The 16,752-nt window shown below is 45.8% G+C and overlaps 1 protein-coding gene across 4 annotated transcripts in view; it reads right to left on the reverse strand.

Moving 5' to 3' along the window:
* The window catches only part of ZHX2 (zinc fingers and homeoboxes 2), a 78,637-nt gene that overhangs the window by 30,373 nt on the left and 31,512 nt on the right, over positions 1-16,752 (reverse strand). For 2 of the 4 annotated variants that reach the window (XM_074847853.1, XM_074847786.1), the window contains exon 2: positions 12,858-12,929. The exons of 1 other annotated variant lie outside the window; for it this stretch is intronic. The gene's annotated coding sequence lies outside the window, so the exon portion shown is untranslated. Of the gene's footprint in view, positions 1-12,857; positions 13,008-16,752 lie in introns of those variants that run through there. One more of the 4 variants, XM_074847945.1, reaches the window with a different exon arrangement.

Genomic DNA, 16,752 nt, shown 5'->3' on the forward strand with positions numbered 1-16,752 from the left:
TTCAAATATATCCTACTAATGTAACAAGCCAAGAGAACCTTTATTTTCTTATGCTTCAAGTTACAACTTAACTCAGAAATGCCTCAGTCACATAGTCCTCATCCAATTTTAAGATCTCCCATGTAGATTTATGGAACTTTAAACAACAAAAGAAAACCTCCTGAGACAGATAAAACTGCTTTTCATAAATTTGAGAAAGGCAGGATACGGTTTAACTGTTAGCACTACAAACATCCCAATCTCAATACCTTCTCCAGCATTTTTGAGCTATTCACGTAAAGTGGTTTCTCTGTATGATTACTAGGCAGGATTTTTATAGCAAGAAAGTTTTCCCAGATCAACAGTTTTTCCCCAATCATGACTTCAGTGCTACCAAACCAAACATGCCCCAATCCCTGTCTCAAAGAGTTCACATGCTATTTCCCTGCTCAGAGGGGAGTTAGGAGGATTATTAGCTGTAAATTGCTTTGAAGGTAAAAAAAAAGTTAAGTGCTAAATATTGCTGTCTCCATGAGTCAATACATACTCTTCAAAACTCTCTACTAACCATTTATACAATGATAAAAATAGCAATTGTGAGCAGTAAGCTAGATGCTTTACAACCGGTGGCTCAGGAACAAGACGCAACACCAAGCGTTACTGACAATAGCCCCTTGCAGGCAAATCTGTTTTAAAGTTAAACTGAACAAATTTCAACTCATGCAGTCAGACAAACCTTGTTTAAACCCTTCAGGCAAAAAGCTGAGTGTGCTTCTACCCTGCAGAGGGCAAAAAGCAAGTGGTGTCCACCAGAATGACATCAGCCTTTCTGAAGGGGGGACCACCCTCTTGGACTTTCTCTGAAACATGGCTCACCTTGGGTTGGCTGCTGCTGTGCTGAAGGGGCACAGAGCAATTTGGCACCCAGCCTCTGCTGAAGTGGGTCTCAGATAAGGAGCAGCAGAGGAATACCAGTCACCTCCAGTAACTCACACGGGAAAGGATGCATAGGCTGGCAGTGCGCATGGATCTAGCCATGCTATCAGTCAAACTTCTGACCAAATAAGAAAAAAAATCCACCAAATTCACTCACAGGAATACAAAGGTCCCCTCTCCCCCCAAGCTTCTAATTGCCTGGAATAAAATCTAGCCTTTTTAAAGCAGCCACAGGCTAATTTTCAGATGTGTCCAATACCCAAATCTCCAAACAGTTTAATGGGACTCCCAGGAGTTCGGTGTCCTGGAAAAAAATGTTAAGTCCTATGCATTTCATATAGGTGTTTAACCCAGCACTGGTGCTTAATCCCCAGCAAATATGCCAGGTCTGTGCTGCCATCCCAGCCAATGCTCCCACCAGTGGGAAAAGCCAGAGAAAGCACCAGGACATACACTGTGGTCTTCACATAATGCCCCAGCTTGTCTTGCTGAAGCAAACAGGACAGCTGGCTCTTTCACTCAAGTAGATTAGGTGGTATCTAAAAAGGAAAGCACAGCTAATTATGTCAACTCTTTGAACATCAGTGTTTCCCCTGAGGTGACACCGGGGATTGTCCCTCCTTTTAGAGATCTCAAGGCTGACTGAGAAAGGGCAGAGGTCCAGAGCAGTGTTGGACAGTGACAGCAAGATTAATCCTGCTAGAGCCTCCTGAAAAGCAAAGTGAGTTGACTGATAGCAAGTGAGGTGGCTGCACAAAAGAGGGTGGTTTCTCTCCCAAAACAGACCTGCTGCTGGACAGTCATGGCGATGACACAAAACACAAACATGCTGTAACGTTCACCGTGCCCCTGGAGCTTCTACCTGAGCAGACACTACACCAGGACCAGGTGAGGTCACAGACATGCACTGCAGCAGACAAGAGCTGGTGTGTTTTGAAATCATCATTTATTGCAGAATTCTGGGGTTTGAAAGCAGCACAGAAGCAACATACTTGAAGGGAGGCTTTCAATAGCCAGCAGGTGGCTGGCATGGCATCACCTCAGTGCTCAGGGTGCTGGGAAGGGGTCTTGGAAAAGGACTCTGCAATTTTCCAGCAGCTGTCATGCTATCGATGCCATACATCACTCAGAGCTCATTATGTTGATGTTACCGCCACTAAATTTACAGGCATATGTTTCAGGCAGTTGCGAAAGAGGACATGACACCTGAGCCCAGTGCTCTGCCCTGCTGACATACCCCAGAGCACAGTAAGACGACTGAGGTTTTTCGGAGGAGAAGCAACAGTTTCAACACATATATATGACTGGCCAGAGACCTGATGGGAACGGCTATGTATTCGCTGGGAGACAAGTGACACGTTGCAGAAGCCAGGTGTCAGAAGCAGGGACTGTGATTTGCAGGGGTAATTCACCAGCTAAACCTACTAGTTGTTTTTTTGTTTTTTAATATTTGCTACGCAGGAAGCCCCAGCCACTGACAGAGGCACAATAAGCCCCCTCCTGCACCAGACCCTGCACCTCTGGGTGAGGAGAGCACGGAGGGATGAGCAGAAAGAGGTGCCAGGAAGGTATGGAGACAAGCCTCCATGAGCCTGAAGCCAGCCAACACACTGGAATGATCACAGGGCTCCACGGCCTGTAAGCGCTGTGCTACACAGTGCTCCTAACCCAGGGATGCTGCTTGGAGATGTAGCCTAGAAACTCCCCACCCTTATAAATGAGATTTTTTCACGTTTATTCCTTTTGCAACTAGCTGATGAAACCCTCAAAATACTTTGCTACTTGCTTTGTTACTCAAATGCTCTTTTGGAGTCACCTACCCCTCTACCAAAACCAAGAGCAGCTAAAAGAGTTTCTCCTTCCCTGCTGCCACCACAGCAGCTGTTTGGAAGTCACCATCTCCCTTCTCTCCAGTTACCATGTCCCTGAGTGCACACTTGTGCATGGACCAGACACACCATGACTGCAGAGCAGTGCTGGGGTCACCTTGGGGGCTGAGCACAGGATTTTTTTTTTCACCTGGTAGGCCTCAGGCTTAAGGACACATTGGAGCTGTTCTCTGCTCAGAAGGGAGATGTGCACCACTGTCCCCTCGTGCCTGTCTGTGCCACCACCATGGGCACACACCACATGGCGGGGGACGCAAACCCAACCCCCAGCCTGACCCGTCTGCCTCCTACACACAAAAACCCTCTCCGTGATCCCCAAAGGTGATGTACGTTATGGCAGGCTCTGGAAGCTTTACACTGCTTTTAACACACAGGCATACCTCTGATCTCACCTCACTTCTGGTGGTCACGGCTAGTGCGAGGCTAATGTACACAATCAGGAGTTCATCCAAATGACACAACTACTCAGCCAGACTTGACTAGAAAGAGACACTCAGAGATCCTCATGACACGCATGAAATGCACCCTTCAGGTTTTCACAGACAACAAAGTAAGGTGCTTTTGGATCTTCCCTTATAAGAGGTGGCACAATTTCTATAGTAACAGACCAAAACTTACTGCTGCAACAGGCAGCACTATATATTATGTTACTGCTGCAGAAGTTTCTTTCCTTTTGATAACATGCACCAAAAGGAACATGTTCATAATGAAGCAACACCTATTAAGGATGCGTTCCCTTTCCCCCTGCAGGCACATAAGGGCTGCTTCTCACCTACTCACAAGCGCTTTCTCTAAGTGCCTTGGGAGTATTTTTAGAGGGGCTGATCCTGGCTCATTGAAGTCCTCTGAAATTTTGCTGCCGACTACAGCAGAAGCAAGATCAAAGAAGAAAGCTGCTGCTTCTTCTCTGCACTCCTCCAGTATCAGAGGGATGGCCTGTCCATGGTCACTCAGTGGGCTCTTTCACTTAAGAGAAAACCATCAGAGAGCAAGGTCACATCACGATGGGGATTCACTGAATGCTTTACAACAGAGCTAACAAAAAAACCCAGTTCCTCTTTGTATTTATATAGTATTTAATAATCAATATATATTAGATACAATTATAAAATATGTATTTCTTATTAATACTATATAAAAATATATTTTATAACAATAAATACAAGACCATTCCCCATCCTACTGGAGCTCGAGTCTCCTCCTGTAGTAGATCCCGAACACCGCACTCGCTTCTCGCTCTTCCTACACACACTCATGGCAGTGTCTGAAATGTAGCCGCCCCGAGTGCTGCGGGGTTTGATTCATCTGTAGCAAGCCTGGCTGGATTTCAGAGCGCGGCAAACGCAGTTACAGTCTGGTTTGAGGCGTGCAAGCAGAAGACCGTGCTTGGAGAAGTGCAGACAGGAAACATGCCAGATTGTTTATACCTGAGTCATGACTAATGTTGACAGTGAAAACCTAGACAACTCAGGGACCACTGCTGTGCTCAGTTTGTATGTGATGCTCTACCCTAACTCCACCAACAGCAAAACTGGGACTAAGCACACATTACCCATGCAAATATAACGGTGAAACTATTAGTGATGCAAAGCATGTGATACTCAGCCCCCATTGCATTTGCTGGGTTAGGAGACAGGAGCACGTCCTCCAATACAGGACCAGGCTCACAGGTTCAAGTGCTCCTCCTTTCAGGATTATCAACCTCCTGATTTCCAACAGACACCCTAGTGAGCAAGCAGCCCCTGAGAAGACAACACTACCAAAACCAGAGCAGAGATAAAATAAAGGTCTGGAACAGGTGGAGACAGGAAGCTTCAGGAAAGTTCACTGCAATTTTTTATCACTTCCAATTTCTCTCCTTTCAATTCACACAACTCTACTCAATCCCTTGATGTTTCTTGCTTACCAGGCAGACACGGAAGTAGCAGTGTATGTTTTAAATCGGCTGAGACCAGTGATGAGGAAAGCTAGCAAAGCCTGGGTTAGCTTTAAATGGAGGGAGTGAGGGTTTAGGTGAGGGGAAGGGACCCTATGCTTGGTTACATGGGGATTTGAGCCAGATCACTGACTTGCAATACAAGGTGAGTGCATGGATCCCCAATCACCATAAAAAAAAAAAAGGCCCTTGGGCTTTATTTTGGGGCATCCTTGTTACTGCAGCATCTCTGAGCACTTGCTTAGGAGACATGTGCCCTTCGCTCCCACACAGGGCTTTTTGCGAGCTTTGATCCACCCTTACCCTCCGGGGTGGGAAAGTCAGACCCACCAGAGTGCATGTTGTGCCTCTCTAGACAACATGCCAGTCCCAAATTACTGTAAATTGAAAATCTATATAGCACATTACACCCATATGGAGAGGCTGAGTAGTTGAGGCTGAGCTAGGGACCCAGCAGGTAAATTCTTTTACACCAGTCCATGTTTACAGTGGAGCTTTTATTTCCTCTTGCAAATCACATTTCAGCTTTTCCTGTACAACTCCAGCGCACATCTACTCAAAATACAGGTTCTCACCATCTTTTTTCCCCTCCTGACTAACCTGATTTCCCTCCTCAGGAACTGTTTTCCCAGACAGATCTGACCATCCAGACCTGCCACCCATCACAGCACTCAGGAGCAATACTCATCAGGCATTCCCCAAATCGCTCACCGCTGCGTCTGCTCCACCACACAGGCCTCTGGCACAGCCATCCCTCCCCAGGAGGCCACTGCCTGCCCCCATGCCACCTCCACTCAGGGACAACGGTGCTCCTGACCTTCCCTGCTCTCCCATCTGCTCTATTGTCTGTATTTTGGCTATCAGCCACATCTCTCTCATCCGTAACCTGGGGGCATTTCTCTTACAGCCCAGCACATAGCCCAAGTGGGATTGCTATACTGCAGCATTTTTCTCTATTTTCCAAGATTTGGATGCATGATGAAAATTCTGGGTAGAAATGTTATATTTCTGCCTTCTTACAACTCCCATTTCAGCTACTTAACCCCCCACTCTACAATATTCAAAAGCATCGCTGCTCAGACCCCTGCCCATGCTAGTCACTGTCACCATACCCTTCCCACCTCCTCCAAGGGAACAGCTCCACAGGGTCCCCTTGGTCTGGGTGATTGATTCAAACCTCTCAGCCCCCCTTGCCCCTCTGTGGTTCCCTGATCATGTTTGTTAACGTGGCAGCGCTTGCCTCCTCCACACCACCAGCAATGCCAGCTTCATCCATCTGCTTGTCAGCTTCCCCCACGACAGTCACCGCCTGTCCCTCCACACTGCCCCTCCAGCGCGGCAGGACCTCCTGCCACCCATCTGCAAAGCCTGTCCTGGCTGCTGCCTTGCAAGCCTCATGGAGACCTGTAATTTGCTATGAAATCAGTCAAATTTGATTTTTGCAGTATTTTTCTGTTCCTTGCTGGTAGGAAATAAAGGATTCCTTCCCAGACCTCTCGGGACCAGCAACTGACAGGTGGCTGCGAGCAAGCGCTGCTCTGTGGTTGCCACTATCCACTCAGAGACTCTTCTCCCATCACAACTCCCACCACATCCTGGGATCACCTTTGGACTCCTTGATGTTGCCATCAGGTAGCAGAGGACTTTAAACAGAGATCAAAAAACTTAACATACCAAGAATTATGGGATGCAACTGGGAAGGATGCTTTAAACAACTGCCTTACACACCAATACTGTTTGCAATATTACTGCAGCAATAATATTATCACTATAATTCTGGCTGCAACAGCACACCTTCAGCATAAGTATGAAGGAAAGCCTTAGTTCTCTTCCTGGCTTGACTCAAAGAGCTTAGGCAAATCTTCTGCACCTTAGTTTACATGCCTGTGGACTACGTTTGCATCTCCTTCCGTAATCCTGGATGCCCACCCACGAGCAATGTGTGGTGGAGATTAGCTGCGCTGCTTTGGAAGGGGGACCCAACACTGTGTGACCAAAACAGTGTAATGAGTGAGGACATCCTCCAGCCTGGGACACCATTACAGACCACCTATAGAAAGGGGTATAGAAGATCTCTGGTGCGGGATGGCACTACCCTTGCCTCATTTTCCTTGTATATTTTACATCTCAGAGTGACTGAGGAGAGACGGACAACACTGAGGGTTATTGTCTGCGACTTACCTCAAACATTTGTCCTAAAGCAGGGTGAAACATCACTGCAAATGTTGTAGTCTCTCAACTGAAGCCAGAAGTGGTCAGACTGCTACTATAGAATAACTGCTTAACTTATAGACAGCTGGGGTGAAACACAGCTAGTCCGTCTCTCAAAGTCTACCCTCTTGCATTTATAAAATGGGATAACAGCACCATCCCAGCCTCTGGGAGAGTGAGAGGCCAAGCGCATCAATCCCAGGGACCTGGTGAGACACCATGGCGATACGTGATGGAGGTACATACAGTCTCAGACTCCTCTGCATAAGTCAAAACACTCAACAGCCTTCCCCTCCCCTCAGGAAATAAAGGTGTTACCTTCCAAATAAGGTTTCAGTACAGCATTAAAGAATCCGATGTGGATAGAGACAGTGTGCAATAACAAAGTTAATCACAGAAAATAGGGGCTGGGAGGGAATCCCATGAGAGCAACACATTTATTTCATTATTATATCACGGATGACATTAAGTATCCACCGACTCCCTCAAGGCAGAATTCTTGCATAAAAAGCATCCCCATTTACCAAGCACGATAGAACCTGCAACTGTTCTATAAATAAAGGGTATTTACAGAGAGAGCTGTTAAATATTTATTTTTCTCTGGAGACCAGGTTCTCTGTTCATTTGTCTCCGCTGCAGTATCATTGGGTATCAGGGAGCAGAGGAGCTCACCTAAAAAAAGACTAGGAACCAGTCCAGAGCCTGATCTGGACACAGCACCAGCCTCCTCTACAAGCTGGTGAGGGAAAAGCATCCAACCTGACACAGAGGGAACATGAAGCAAACAAAATGGGAATGATCTCATCCGGCAGGCAAAGGTAGAAGGAGAAATGCCAGCGACAAAGCAGCAATTAATAAATGCTATCATACCAGTCCGTCCTTACAGTGCTGGCTTGGCATTATACATTAAAGAAGTGACAACCTTCAATTGCTAAGAGTAACTGCAGATTTGCATTACATTTGCTTTGGGAACAAGCATACGTTTCTCACAACTAATGAACTAGTGATTTTTCTCTTCCTTTTTAAATTTTTTTTTGGAAGCTGACCATTAGGGAGGGGGGAGGAAAAAACCCAACTGAAAAAACGTGGCTCTGAAATACACTTCACTGCTAACCCTTTGTAGTAGTAATTGTAATAGTTCTTACTCCAGCTTGCCAAAAGCTGAGTTTTAATTAAATATTAAAAAGCTATTTGTTAAAACAATGTTGCCATAGCAACTAGAGAAAGCTAAAATACCCCGGCATTTCTGACTCACAGCATATTAATCAACCACCAGCTATTATATAATGAGCAACCCCCTGCAAGCGCCCGCAGGAGCCACAGCACTGAATGCCAGAACCCGCAGCCCCCGAGCCGGGCAGCACTCGCTGCCGGACTCTGCCCTCTGCACACTCGCTGCCTGCCCCTGGCTCAGGCAGCGCTGGGTAGTTATCCAGGCTCAGCCCAGGAAGCACGTGCCCAAATATTTTGGGGAAGCCATGCCGGAGCGCTGGGGGTCAGTATGTCCCCGTGGGGACCCGAAGAGGGACGGCGGTGCCAGGCAAGGGGAGGTTTTGGCAAGGGGCGTGAGGATGACAGCTCCCCACATGCCTGTCGTGGCAGTGAGGGGATTAGGTGGCTCCTTTCCAGCAAGCCCTGACCATCCACCTCCAGTGCTCGTCTCACAAAAGCAGTGCTCTCACCAGATCTATTTCTGTAAATTTTTTTTTTTTAAATTATTGGAATTATTTCTTGCAGCAGGTGCCTTCCTACCATCAGGCCAACCATGCAAAACTCCAAACGAGTGGAGATTAAACCTTGCAAGGGTAAACCAGCTCTGCCACTCACCCATAATAGCTTATTTTATAGAATAAAAAAAAAAACAACCACAAACCAGGAAAAAAATCCCAACAAACCCCCCCATCACATCTCATCCCCAACCAAGCTGAAAAAACCCTTCTGCACTCTGTATCCATGCACCGCGAGGATGGAATGGCAACCTTAGCTCTACAGCAGTGAAATCCAGCTGACCCATGGCTGCTGCTAGCACTCGCTGCCAGCCCTTGGGAGGCTCTTCCCTGGGGACACAGCTTGTGTTAGAGGCAGTGGGACTTCTCCCATTGCCTTCGTCCATGCCATGGCATCACCACGTGGTCTGCAACAATGGGAATGGCTGCAGAAGGGAGTTGAGTGCTTGAGGTCCAGAGCAACGGTGGCTTGGGGGAAAAGGACTGGGAGGGAGAAGTGCAGCTGCATTGCTCAAATGGAGCTGGGGACAACTTTCCTCCCCCTCATCGACTCTATTTTGTGCTTTTAACCCCTGTTCCTCTTTTTTTCCAATGGAAAATAAATACTTAACCACGTAATTATTAACCAAAAGGAATGCGATGAATATTACAGCATTTGTATGCCAGCTTCGGTTTCCTGCTGCTTTGTTTGGGTGTCACAGGCTGTGACTATGACAACCACAAGCAGTTATTGCACTGATGTCATTTGTGACATCATGCTTAATGGAAAAGAAAAGGAAGAAGAGACACTACCAAAAATAAGAAGAATGGAACAAAACCTGCTTTCGCCTCTTCAAGAACCATCAACTCCTGTCTATGGAGTAAGGTCCTGAAGGACCGCCATGCTGGAGCAGCTGGAGAGCCAGGCAGCAGCAACCCTGTCCTCACCAAAGCCCAGGCAGTGCTGAGCACTTGGGAAAACCTGCCCTCTTCCCTCCTCTCAGCTGCAGGATGAACTGTGAGCTTGCAGTCACACGGAAGAAATCTCCTCATCCCTTCCCAGATGGGAACCACCGGCACGATCCAAAGCCCAAGCCTGGCTTCCAGGTCTGAGAGGGAGAAATGGAGGCTTTTGGCTAAGCCTCATCTCTCCTGACTAAGTTTCTCCAGCTCTCCAACCAACTTCTCCCCATCTCTATTCTTCAGTTATAGCAGTATCCCCCCCCTTTTTAAAAATAAAATGCCATCTGTCCAACATTTTTGGACAGTCGTCTGACCGAGCACAGGGAAAGTGTGCACTGATTTTGCGAGGAGTGCCCTGTTTAGAGAGGTGGCCTTTCTGGTGACATGTACAAGTGATAGTTTCAGCCTTTGAGGGCTGCCCCAGCTGGAGTCCAATCTCTCACCCCAAGTAAGAGCAAGGAGGCAGTACCACTGCTGTGTTTTGCAAAGCCATCACCATATGTAGTGCTGGTGCTCATAGGACACGCTGCTGTCAAAGTCTTTCTTTGCTTTGACAGAAAATGTTTGCAAATTCACTGCTCAAGCTCCAAGAAACTAAAAAACCCAAACCCTGAAGGCCCCAAATCCATCTAAATCTTATCTGGGAGAAAACAGTCCACAGCAACAAGTATCTCCTTTATAGTTACACATCCAGAAGCCTTGACATAAACTGGTTAATTTTTCCAAGTTACTTTACCTCAAGTTTTTCCAACACACAAAAAGTGCTTCTCTGCCACCCCAAACTACTGCTGCATCCCACACTGCCACCTCTCACAAGGGACAGCACCTCTGGGAGCAGTCACAGGCAAGTTTCACCTCTGGGTGCTGGGAGGAAAACAGAAAAAGGGAAATGGCAAAGCCTCCTTTCCTCTCTCTTCATCAAATCTCTTGCTAAACACCTGATCCTGAAACATTTTGCAGGACAATACTGGAAGGGGATGCAGAGAGCAGACGTACAGGAATTGAGCTCTTCCAGCTCTGGTCTCTCCCTGAGCTTCTGAGCAGGACACAGTTTCTTGGTCCGCATCGCCATGCTGCAGTCATCTCATGCTCCCCAGTTCCTCACTCAGCCTTCCGTCATGCAGCCAGAGTGCTAGGAGACAGGTAAATGGGAATTTACAGTCTCCTTTCACTGCTGAGCAACGACTACATCTCGCTGCAATAATTTCAGAGCCATCTGAGACCGTGCACGAGCTACCTGGGCAGCTTCCAAGCAGCCTGCTCTTGTTTTCTCTCTCACTCTCTTAACACAGCCATGATATACCAGAGACACGCGCGGACCGCATGCTGCCCTCAGCATCACTGCTTTGCTTTGACTTAACACCACAGACAACATTTACATGCGACTAGCGGTCAACCTTTGAAGAACAGGAGCGGGTCTCCTTGTTTATTCCTTTTCTGGAAGCAACCACCACGGGGGTGCATTAGGACACAGATTCATGAGGATCTCAGAAATGGTCCCCAAATTTCAACACTGCCTACTTAACAGAAAAACAAGCAAACTTTTCTTTTGAGATGAGCAAAGAGCATTTCTAGCATGTGCATATACTTTGAGAGACACAGTATGTACATGTGGCATCTTTCTGCTGAATTTTCTTCACTTAAATCAGTATCTACTCTTCCCATCACTCCAGAGCCAACACAGCTGTAAAAATAGAGGCCAGAACCCATCCTGTGCAATGCTTTGTAAGTGACTGACAAAAAATAAACCCCACAGCTCAATTAGCAGGTCTCATGTGACAGTTTAAACACCAAGGAGTTAGGAGAAAATGTCTGTGATTCAAAGGGAGAATATGAACTATAGACCTTAGTGAGGGAGGATCAATACAAAACATCATCATAATTTCACATGCCTTTTCTCCCAGTAACTGCACTCATTGCCAGCATCCTTCACAAAAGGCTGAAAGTTGGATTCCCTATACAGATTTCTGCTTACCAGTTTCTGAATGCTTGTTAGATATTTATTAAGGAATTTTTACCATGTCTTTACAGAACACCAATGGACTCAGCCTCTCCTGTTAACAAAACATAGCCTTTCCTTTTTTCAGGCTGATTTCGATTTGGGGTTTTATTCTGCTCTAGCCCAAATAGATTTGTGTTGCTGTAGCAGAAAACAGGCTGTAAGCCACTGAAATAAAAATGGAAACAAAATTCTGCTGATTTCCAAGTAACCACAGATTTCCATCACCATAGAACAGGGTAAAAATGGGACAGGAGTTGGGCTGATTTTAAAAACCTCAAAAAAACCCCTTATTCAACCCCTCTACTAAGAAAATTTACTTACAGAAAAGCAGCGAAGCCCAGAGCAACAGCATCCAAACCCCCAATCCAAATTTTAGCCCTGCTATCCAGCCTTGCACCAGGCTAGAGGAGCTGCCCCAGGAATCCACGCAGGCACACAGCCAGAACTCTAAGCAGGGTTTGCAGAGGTCAGTCTAGTGCAGCCCTGACTGGTCCACCTGGAGAGCTGTAAACCAGCCACAGCTGCTGGGAAATCCCAGCCCAGACCCTTTAGCAATGCACAGGAAAAGGCTGTAGTACAGCTGCTCCTTAAATATATATCTTTTTATATGTATATATATATGTAAAAGAACTTCTGGCTGAGCTGCTTTGGAGCAAGGGAGGGAGTCAAACATGGAGGTATCTCCTATGGTGTAGAAGTTCCAACAAAGTTATTTTATCACATCAGGGAAAAGCTGAATATTGGGATAGATTTCTGTTTTGATGACAGGGATAGTGTGCTGTGTACACACACAAAAACAACCTCATGGCCAATCTGTGCTCTTCTCCCCTTTCAGAAGACACAGGCTTTTTTCCTGAGGAACGCCTTCCCCTCAACTCTCCAGCAAGATTTTGTCTTTCAATAACTGGTAAAGCTTGGAAACAAACAAGCTTCAGATGGTGCTAATGGTCCATTCTGCTGACCATATTCTCAGTTAAATGCACTCATGTGGTTCATATCTGCAGTGAGATAATTATTCAGCCTATGTGGCAATACAATGCTGACTTTATTTTGTGGGTGGGCAAAGAGGTGCCAAAGGCACATAACTGATTCCAAAAGACTGGATTTGCTTGTTGTAAACGTTTCTTAAAAGTGTCTTTTAAAAAAAAAATTTAAAAGTCTTCCTTCTGTTTGACCAAGCTTGGGTTTCTCATTTAAAGGAAAACAGAGAAGAGAAAAAAAAAAAAGCTACTCACAGGACTGTATTTCTTACATCCTGGGAACCTCAGTACTTATACCTCTCTGAAGGTGAGCAGAACTTCTGATACCTACGGAAGAGGGAAAAGCTATGTAAGTCAGGGAAAAAAAAAAAGAAGAGGCCACAATAGCAGCCACCCTTCCACTTTGACTGGCAATTTAGTTTTTTTGCCAGCACCAGGGAATGCCGACTGACAGGAATTGCAGCAATTCCCTTTCCTACTGACCACCACTGACAGAAACAGAATTTGAACGATTTGGTCCTCCAGCCCTGTTACAGTAACACGATGAACCTTGGGAGACTCTTGGGGAAAAAAAATATCCCGATTTCTTAGGCCAAGCAGACAGTGGAGAGCACTCACACACTGATGTCCTAAGATACTGCTGCTGTGGTTCGGACTGGAAATACCCACAAAACATCTGCTACAGCAGACACATACCAGAACAAGCTCTGTTTGGTATTGGGAACTTTGACAAAATGCCATGAAAATTGCCTTTCTCCTCCTTAAAGTGACTCACCTGCTGTGTCCCAAAGCTAAAGTTGGCTTTCCTCATTTTTGCCTTTTTTTTTCCCCTAAAGAAATGGGAGAGGAAGGTTTAGCTTCAGTAGCTGCAACAGCAGAACTGATATAAAAAATTTCCCCTTTGGCAGTGGCTGTATACACACCTGAGAGACACTGTGCCTGCAGGTCTGCAAAGAATAGGTAAAGAGAAAATAAATGGTCATGGGACTGCTATAAGTAAAAGAAATACACGCAGCAAAACACCCTGCTAGTCCCTCAAGAAAAGAGGCAGAAGCTTATCAATTGCTTCAGCAGCACCAAGAGCACAACCTGCATTTTCAGCTCAAGCTGAAGTATTTGAGTTTGAAACTTCAGGCTCTTGTTATCTGGCCAGAGGAAGGTCAGCTGGCAAACCTAAAGAAATCACTCGGAGTCTTTTGCTCCTTCCCAGCAGCTTAGGAAGGTATTTTTGGGGCTCTTTTCAAAGGAAGGTATGACTTGATTTCCTGATAGAGTATCATGGCTACTGGATGCGCTGGGAGGCCAGGAGCTGTTATACAACCAAAACCATTTTTTAAGAGCTTAGAATAGAAAAAGCTGCATGTTTATTCATAGATAAAAGGGAAGCTGCTTCCCGCTTTGCTCTGTCTCAGAGTAAAGCAAAAAAATGCTAGTTTCACTGAATTGTAAAAGAGAAATAAACATACGGGATAGCTGCAGATTTTGTGCTATTTACACCTCCACCCCTTTTTGGACTCAGTAGGCCACCTTCTGCTGCCCTTCCTCCCTCTTTTGGGTCAAATCCTCCATTCTCCCATTGTAGGCTGCAAGTCTGGGGCCAAACTGTTTTTGTATTTAATGGCCTTAGTCCAGTTATCTTATACTGAAACCACTATCTGAAATCCTGCCTTTTCAGTGCTGTGTCCAACATGCAAAAGTGACCCTACATCTTGCCAACAGGACCAAAACCACCCTTATGAATAAAGCACTTTTAAAGAACAACAAAATTGCCTATAGTGCAACACAGTCCTGTCTTTCCCCTGATCTCTAACCTCTGCTTAGAAAGTTAATTAAAATAAATACATATTTATGGTGTTGTCACTTCTTAGGACTGTATAATGAGCCTCACAATTTTTGGTGCTTTTCCTAAAGACCCAGCTGGTGAAGTTTCTGTGAGGATCCCTGCTTTCGGAAACATAAAACAGGAATAAATCTCCAGGGTTATTAAATCCAGTCCCTTGCTGTTGTATTCGTACCACACAATCCTCTTCAGAAAGTATGCAAAAAGTTTCTACTGCTTGTGGCTATGAGAATATGATTTGGGTTTAACATAAAAGCTCAGAAACAAGTTGGTAATGTATGTATATACATATATATACATGCATATTTCAGATCTTTTAAACAATTTCATGGTTGTGGGAGATCTGCTACCGCTTTTGAAAGCCTGAAGTTAGGCAATAGAGAAATGAAGGACTTGCAACCACATTTCATACAGAAATATCAAATTTTTTGCAACAGGTTACTGTTTATTGCAGGCCAGATGAAGGCAGGGGAAGCAACTCCTTGTCATGAAAGCATCACTTCCCTGAAATGCATCACAACTCTGGGATCAGGCGAATTCAGACCAGATCTCCCACTCCACAGGAGGGCATCCATGCAGTCATGTCCTCACCTATATGAGCCATGCCACATAAACACCCGCACAGTCACGGACAAGAGCCAGGGACATCTGTATTGACTGGCTCCAGCGCAGTGTCCCAGTGAGTACATGTACGAAACAGGTGATGGTGGTTTATGAGTTACCACACACCACCCGGTTCACAGGAATTGCCTGTGTGTGTACATAGCCCACAGCACGCAGAGGGTAACTCCAGCTACCCCAGTCATCCTCATTCTCTGCACACTGAGCGGGAGACTCAGCCACCAGCTGCTTCATTATTCTAGATGCTTTCCAAAAAAAAGTAACATCTCATGGCAAAACAAAACAAAATAAACAAAAAGATTTTTAAAATACTTTTTTAAAGTATGTAACTTCATGAACACCAGCAGTCTGCACGGTTTCTGCAACCTACCATGACCTGAAAATGGGATTAGTTTGCTTTGTTTGCCATGACATCTCTCACAAAAAACAGATTGTCGAGATATCTTTAGTGAGCTAAAATGTAAAACCTTGAGCTGCTGGTAGGGCAGGGAAGAGAAATAACGGTACTTTTTAGATGCTTGACAGAAAAGTTCCTTTGAGACTCTCTCAACCTACAGAAATGATCAATTTTGCGAAAGAACATTTTACAGAGAGAAATGGAGTTGGGAGCCCTGAAAGCACTTGCTTTCCCCAGCTGCGCTCAAGATGAAGAAAAATAAACCCCAAACTCCTCACAACCTCTCTTCCTGAAAGATCTCAACTTGGTGGTTTAAACCCTGCGGCCAGACAAAAGCACTGCCGCGAAGCAGATCGTGCCAACCCTCTGCAGCCCCACGAGGCTTTGGTGCTTCCCCCCTGGCACTGCTGAAGACCCATCTCCATGGCCTGCCTGCCCCAACACCCAAAATTTGGTGGCACAGGCAATAGGTCAGGGCAAACTTTCTTCATCAAACTAATGAGTCCTGGAACGCTGCTTTCTTCTGCTGCTGGCTCTCAGTGAGGCAGGAATACGACGAGGCTGGGGTGCAGGCTGGGGCACTGAGAGCTGCCTGTCATGTCCCACTCCTCACCCCCCCGCATTTCTATCGTACTAGGCATTTATTAACTTTTCAGTCTAGCTTATACCTAGATTTCCCTAAAAACTACCATGATCAAAATTACCAGCTTAGCAATCTGAATTACTACTAACACTAGACTAGAAATGCTTTCTATCGAATTAAATATGCACAGCTGTGTCGGAAATGGGGGGTTTGCAGCCTGTAGATTGCAGACTGTTATTACAGCATGATTAGCAGATACAAATGTTCCTGAAAGTCGTCTGTCTCCACATGCTGAAAATCCCAGTTATCATGACGCATCCCGAGTGCCCCAACCACTCCCGGCTGCTGGTCTGGTCCTCATTAAACATTCACCAAACCTCGCAGACTTCAGCACAAGGGAGTAATGTGCTCATGAGCATCCTTCACTTCAAGACCTTTTTATAAAGCTAATAAAATTAACCCATCCCTGTCCCCATCCCTAAGACAAATGCATAAAACACAATCCAGAGTTTCCATCAAATACCTAAATATGCAGTGAGAAAGCCATTAAAAAATCCCGAAGTGCTCTGAGGTCTCTGCGTAAGCACACACACACAGTGCAGATGGTGATGCTCAGAGAGGCCCGCGGATATCCCCCACACCTCTCCATCCTCAGTGGTCTTACCCCTACCCCACTCAGAGCTCAGCTGCCTTTCTCCAACCTTTGGAA

This window comes from Strix aluco, chromosome 1 (genome assembly GCF_031877795.1).
Source record: "Strix aluco isolate bStrAlu1 chromosome 1, bStrAlu1.hap1, whole genome shotgun sequence".
NCBI lineage: Eukaryota > Metazoa > Chordata > Aves > Strigiformes > Strigidae > Strix > Strix aluco.